The 7,229-nt window shown below is 40.8% G+C and overlaps 1 long non-coding RNA gene across 1 annotated transcript; it reads right to left on the bottom strand.

Annotated features, from left to right (window-relative positions):
- Positions 1–358: 358 nt before the first annotated feature.
- On the bottom strand, positions 359–5,153 carry LOC311045862. The gene is made up of 6 exons (XR_014600817.1): positions 5,075–5,153; positions 2,917–2,960; positions 2,635–2,765; positions 1,697–1,783; positions 1,541–1,602; positions 359–1,430 (listed from the first exon to the last, which is right to left on the bottom strand). It is a non-coding gene; the product is annotated as an uncharacterized lncRNA (long non-coding RNA).
- Positions 5,154–7,229: the final 2,076 nt, after the last annotated feature.

Below are 7,229 nucleotides of genomic sequence, written 5' to 3'. Positions count from 1 at the left end.
ATTGAGACATATTTCTTTATATCAAGCAAAAAAAACTGCCAATGGGGTAAGCATTTTTTTCTATACTAGAATTCTTAAAACTAGAAACAAAGTCTAGCCACTGAAAGAGCATACTGGTGCTTAAAACTAGACAAAAATGCCTACATCTAAAGCAAGTTCTGCTTAATACAAGCAATGAATACTTTGTTATTTAAGAAAGATATGCTTAAATGTGGTATTTTTGTTCTCTTTATTAAGCCGATTCTGAGGATTTTTTCCTTAAATCTGAGAATAATAATAAGCCCCAAAACTCTTACAATAAGAAGCAATTCCTTCAAAATAATAGAATGAAAAGTCTTAAATTAAGACACCAGAAGCATTCTTATTTTCAGCATTTATTTTCTTTTATAAAGCAGCTCAGGCCCACATGCTATAAAATAGTGGTTCTCAAAGTGGGGTCCACGCAGGGACCCCCAGGAGTCCATGAAAGGATTTGAGGAGGTCCTGCTGAACATTTGTTGACATAGCCTCAATGTCAGTTTTACTACTTTAACCCATGATATAATTTTAACAACCCAAATTGTGTATGGGGAGGCCCAGCGGCACAGATTATTTTCAGAGGGGGGTCCAAAGCCAAATATTAATTTGGGGATCCTGGACTGGAATAAGTTTGAGAACCACTGCAAAGTTGGGCAGGGGGAGGACTTCACACTTTACACAGCAGACACTCAAGTCTGGACACTCAACTGGAAACATTCAATTCTAAAAACCATCCAGCGTGACAATACAATGTATATATAAAGTGCTTTGAGGGAGAGGCATAACTGATCCTTACTTCACAGGGTCCATCAGTTGAAGAATAATTGTTACCAAGACGTCTTGGCGGTAATAAAGCAGTACCAAGCTCTGTTGGTGACTAACCTGAGTAATCAACTAACCGTATTACAGCAACATCAAGGAACTGAACTGGTGGCGTTTGGTCTTTTTCTATGAGTCATGTTCCACTTGGGGTATGTGAGGTGAACGGTGTAATCACTCGCCATGAGATACATCATGCTGGCATAGGTGTCCTCTTTTGGGGGGAGCACGGTGGCGCAGTTGGTAGTGCTGTCGCCTCACAGCTAGAAGGTCCTGGGTTCGATTCCCGCAGTTGATGCTGTGGGCGTGTCCTCTCCTCCGAGTCATCAGTGCCCACCCCCTAGGTGGGGTTGGCGAAGGGGCCTTTCTGTGTGGAGTTTGCATGTTCTCCCCGTGTCTCCTAGGGTAGGTACCCTCACAAAAACATGTAGTAATCCTGGTCACAATACTGCCTCCCCCTGGATAAAAAAGGTGTCATCTTTTGGGAAGGTCAATACAGGCATGGCTCCAATGGCATGTGCAGATGGTTTCACAGACGGCAGGGCTGAGTGGAGTGGTCTTGCCTGAAGAAAGGTGTTGGGGTCTTCTGCAGACTGACACAAACACAAACAGAAAAAACAAAAAAATATCACAAAAAATGTATGCGTTGCATTCTGAATCTTATAGTCAAATATGAAAATTGCCATATATGCACATTTCTTACCTCAAGGATGTGAGCAGAGCATGTATGTCCTAACTTCATGTGGTGGAGACATGTCAGGCGGGCTGCAAAGTTAAAAACATTAATTTACAGCAGCCAGTTATTTAAACAAGCGTATACTTTCATGAGATACTCCGTCAGAAACAGTAATTACTGTACCTTTGTCCAGCTGCTTAAGGTCCCACAGCGGATCACTTTGGGTACAAAGTAGGAGTTCCGTCAATCGAGGATTCGTCAGAGTTCATCCTATGACACAGACAGATAAAGAGAGAGAGCAGGTCAGTTCACATTCCTCCAACGAGGATCTACCGGTGTTCATCCATAACTAGAGAGAGATCACAGAGAGACAACATTTTTGTGCCATCAGGATACAAAAAAATCACAAACACATAACATAAATAGAAAATACATACAAACTGGAAAAGGCCACCAGTCATGATTCAAGAGGCATCACATTACATTGTATGCACAGAACTGAGATGGGGCCTGTTTGTTCAGGAGTCCTATAGGGACAAATGATCTTGAAGCCCTAGCCTGCAACATTGGCACTGTGTACCGTCGTCCTGATGGTAAAAGGTGGTATTGACTGTATAACGGGTGCGTTCTATCCCAAGCAATAGCTCTCCCCTTCCTAAGCACCCGGGTCTCATACATTGCTGCTATACTCTCATGTCGTACCCCAGCTATCTTGCTGGATACATTGATGATTTTATGGAGTTTGTTCTTATTAACCAATGATAGTGAGCCATACCAGGAAACAAAACAGAAAGTCAGTGCACTCTCCACGAAGGATCGATGGAAGAGCACCATTACACTTTTTTGCACATTATACTGTCTCAGTCTGTGCATAAAATGCAGCCTCTGCTGACCTTTCTTATAGATGGCATTAGTGTAGGAATTCCATGTCAGCTTGGAATCAATCGTTGTACCCAAATACTTGTATTCGTCAACAGTCGCCACCCCATCCCCATCAATAACTATTTGCTGGTGTGCATCATGAGCACTAGTCCTACAATAAAATATACTTAGTGTTCTTAATATTCAACTGACTGAAGGAAGCACATGCAGGCCTACTTCAAAGGAATACATTTGCTTACATGTTCCAGTTCTCTGAAGCAGGGGTCAATGAGTCAATGAAGGCCCATCTGGGTTGTTATTCAAGGTCCAAGACCTGGGAAACATCCTTCTTGTTGGGTCTGGTCTTAGGCTCTCAGTTGACTCTGCCAGACTGCCAGAAAACATAACAAAAATAAACAATTACAATTTAAAAGTGTAACCTGGCATTACGTTTCTAATAGCAGAAACTGAAGTGTGTCAGATGTTTGTCATTTGTCTGCCAGGTATCAGTGGTGTGTTAACATGAGTAGTAGCTTACTCACTTAGCTCCACTGGCTGCATATCTGTCCTGCAACATTGTAGTGCTCTATGAGGTAAGGGATAAAAGGATAATATACATTAGAAACAATGTTTGGTAATGTCTAGACGCCAATTAGAAATAACTAAGTAATAGTAAAAAAAGGAATTAAACAAATAACCACTGGCAACCACTGGCATAAATGAGGCTAGACAAGACAGTAGCAAAGGGCCTTGCAGTCAAGACAAACAGCCAAATATACAAACAACATAAGCCACAATCTATAATACAAATTACTACTATTACTAATAATAATAGTCTGTTTTCAACCTGGTGTCCCTATTTTGGACAACATTCTCAATAATGGCCAGCCTACACCCTCACAACGTGCCACTGTCTAACCCTACCGCATTAATTGTTGGTACAATGATAATTCGGGACCCCCAGGGGTCCTCGAGGGAGATCCAGGGGGTACCGAGCTAAATGATGGATAGTTAGGAACCAAATTGACCCTTATGGCTTATGGTTAAATTAACATAGATTTTACAATATAAATTGGGGTCCCGGAGATAGAAATGCCATTAAATAGGGGCCAGTAGCCTAATGCATGTCAAACTGGGGATCCTTGAAATTAAAAGAATCACTGCTAGAGACGTAAAAATCTTCTCTTATGGGACTCCCTAGCTGGCATATCTTTTCAAATGGGGGTCCGCGGGCTTGTGAAAATAGCAGATCTACAAGCTCACAATCGCGAGGCGTTGTGATGTGAGCTTGTAGATCTTCTATTTTCACAATGTGCGCCTATTTCTTAGGTAATATTTGACAATGTGGCCAATGTTTGACCATGTTTTGTAGTATTGTTTGTTGTGTGTCCATTTATATTTTAGAGCAGTGGTTTTCAACCTTTTTCGCATCAAGGACCCCCAAATTGACAAATATTAGCCCTGGGACCCCCATTTGAAAATATATGCCAGGGACTCAACCATTTAGATTTTTTAGGGGGTCCCAATCTACACTGTATCACCATCATCAGTGTTCATTTAACTCTGAGAGTGTACAAATGGACCCTAACGGGTCCATTTGGTTCCATTTGTACACTCAGAGTTACAGACATATAAGGGTCAATTTGGTTGCTAACTATTCATTTGCCTGGGGACCCCCTGGAACCCCCTCAAGGACCACTGGTGGTCCCCGGACCACTGGTTGAAAGCCCCTGTTTTAGAGGGATTAAAAAGGTCTTATAAGTTGTCTCTTTATAAATGTGCAGATACCCTGTATAGTGTATGCACTTACACTGTATGTTGGTTTGTTTACTGTTGAGTGAGAAAAACATTAAGATAATCTTCTTGGGACCCCCAGTTTGGTAACCACTGCCCTAGGCCAGTTTAGCTTTTCTAACCCACAGGGGTGCAACATTTAATTGAATACATTTATTATAAATAATATTCTTATAAAAGCGATTTTCTGAACATCTACAAGATCACAAAGCATGTTGTCAGCTTGTAGATGAACATTTTTTAAACATGTTTTAAACAACACAGTTGTATGACAAACATAAAATATGGCTAAAGTAAAGTAGTAAATAGATGCTTTAAACCAGAGGTCTTCAACGTTTTCCAAAGACCCCTAGCTGAGAGAGAGATGGAGCAGGGACCCCCTCTATATTGTATAAAATTGTATTTCAGATTAAACTTTTTTTTCAACTTGGTCTGCTCTTTTTACCCCCTCTAGACCAAACCTTTTTGCCAAAAATAGCCGATCTACAAGCTCACTGTGAGCTTGTAGATCTGCTATTTTTCTAGATCTGCTATTTTTGGTTACCCTCAGAAAAGGGATGCTAGGGTTCAAGTGGTTAATGTAAAAAATAAATATATAACACACACACAGATTTGGCGGCCCCTGGGTAGTAACTATGAGGACCCCCTGTTGAAGACCCCTGCTTTAAACATCACTTGGATACAATAATATTGTAATTGTGTGTAAATACGTTTGTACCGAACACTAGTTTCAACATGGCGGAGTCCAGCGGGCCGTGTCTCTGGGGTAAACAAAGAAGGACGAGAGTCCCTCGCTAACTTCGCTAAATAAATCGATGACATAAACTTAAGCAACAAAAGTATGAGGAATATGACAAAAGACAACGTTTGCTAAATATATAGTATATACAGTGAACGTTAACTTACCTTAGCATAACAACTCTGAATGAATGAACGGAGCAGACTAGAGCTGCAGAAAAACAACAAGACCGTTCTTCTCTTCCTGTTTCTTACGCGCGCTTCTCCAGTGATCAACTGCGCATGTGTAGTGCGGTCAGTGTTGCCAGATTCTGTGAGAGAAACAAGCAACCAGTTCTAGGAAAACCAGCCCAAAACCAGCCCAAAAGAAGCGACTATGGGCAACATGAGCACTTTAACACATACATCAGCTATTTGAAAATAGCAGATCTACAAGCTCACAACGCGTCGCATCGCGGCTATTTTCAAATAAAATCTTGCAGGGAAATTATAATGAGCAGATCTGGCAACCCTGAGTGCGGTTCTAGGTTTGGGCGGATACGGAAACGGTGCATGGTATACGCCCCGTATACCATTCAAAGCCCTTTGAATTGTATACAGGATACAGTCATAGAGTTAGGAGGATGCAGTAGACAGACCCTACATCTGATTGGACTGAATAGGAGCGAGGCTTTCCCCATTGATTATAATGAAAATTCAGACAATACAGCCTTACTTAGCAGGACCAAAAGCACACACACAAAACGTGATGTTAGAATACACTTGTGTAAAGTGATGTCCAAAAATAAATACACTTAAAAGGGATATTTCACTTTCAAAAAAACTTTCTGTCATTTTATCATCTACTCAGGCCTTTGTGAACCACCCAGACAGTTTTTAAGTTGCTTGATTCATTATTTAGATATTTGATATTCATTTTATCAGACACGCCCCTTTCCTATACAAACCCATTGTAACTTCAAACTCCATTTTAACCATGTTAGATTAATCAAAAACACCCGTCCTTGGTTCTGGTGACTCATCCTGCCCTCTTAATGCGTGAGGGGGCCGTGTTTTTCCGATTACTTTTTTCATTTATTTTATTTAAATTTTTTATTGTACTTTATTTTTTTAATTTTCAAAAAAAATATTAAAAATACATACCGTATGTCCCTGTGTGAGGAAAGTTATATGGGCGCGTCCGGGCTGAAGAGCTGATAAATAATCTGTTGTCCGATTGTGTCAGCGCCCCCCTAGTGGCCAAATTATTCAAGAAGCCCAATAACCCTAATTTTCAGAACCACATGTTTGTGTGTGAGGAAAGTTATATGGACGCGTCCGGGGTGAAGAGCTGATCAATAATACGTTGTCCGTTTGTTTCAGCGCCCCCTAGGGGCCGAGATAATAGTGAAAACCTGTTTGAAAGGAGTAAAAACAAAATTGGACACCTGTTTCTGGGTCAGCGCGTCGCCCCGAACGCGCCCATATAACTCTCCTCGGACACGGCCTTACCATTCTCCTTAATTGGCTAGGGTCAAATGTCAAGTTATTACGCGCAATAAAGCGATATATCTCGAAATCGATGCATTTTTAGAATCCACCTTTCGGATATGTTGTACAGCTCGCCAAGGCGCACGTGTGGATGTCTTGTTTGTCCCGGTATGACACTCCTAAGTTGACCTCCTACACATTCAGAAGGCACATAGAGTCTTATATCTTAAGACCATATCAAAGGACAAAGTCAGAAATAGAAATGTGTCGTAACGGGACAAACAAGACATCCAAGTGTGCGTCTCAGCCAGCTCTACAACATATCCAAAAAGTGGACCCTAAGTCCTTATCGTATTCGAGATATTGAGCGAGATAGCGAAGCCGTAACCATAGCCAATTAAGGGATAATTAAATCATGATTTGATATTAGGGTTTGATTATTTCAAATTTTAGCATTATTTTACGTGTAGATTTGGAAAAAAAATATTTCGGAGAAATCACAGGCTTGGAACACCCTAAAACCAACCAAGAAGTGGCCTTTTGAGGCACTTCCTGTTGTCCGAGAAAAAAGAAACTTGCATATTTGGAATCAGCGCCATCACATTAGTCTAAAGCCAGAGTCTCGAAGAAAAATACAATTTCTAAAAATGTAACGAGGGTTGACCTTTGCAGTCTTTTCGCTGACCTTTGAGCTTTATCAGTGTCAGAAAAAATCAGGGCCGGTGCCAAAAAATCCGGCTTACTCTCAATATGGATTGAGAGAAGTTTCGGATTTAAAAAAAATATCTGGAGCGATTAGTTACAGATTTTGTGCTCAACAAAATCAGTTTTTTATACAAAAGTCAACGTCCAA

This window comes from Gymnoscopelus microlampas (genome assembly GCF_963454915.1).
Source record: "Gymnoscopelus microlampas genome assembly, chromosome: 5".
Classification (NCBI taxonomy): Eukaryota; Metazoa; Chordata; class Actinopteri; order Myctophiformes; family Myctophidae; genus Gymnoscopelus; species Gymnoscopelus microlampas.
The sequence above is the reverse complement of the archived record's forward strand: the minus strand, read 5'-3'. Positions and strand labels throughout refer to the sequence as shown.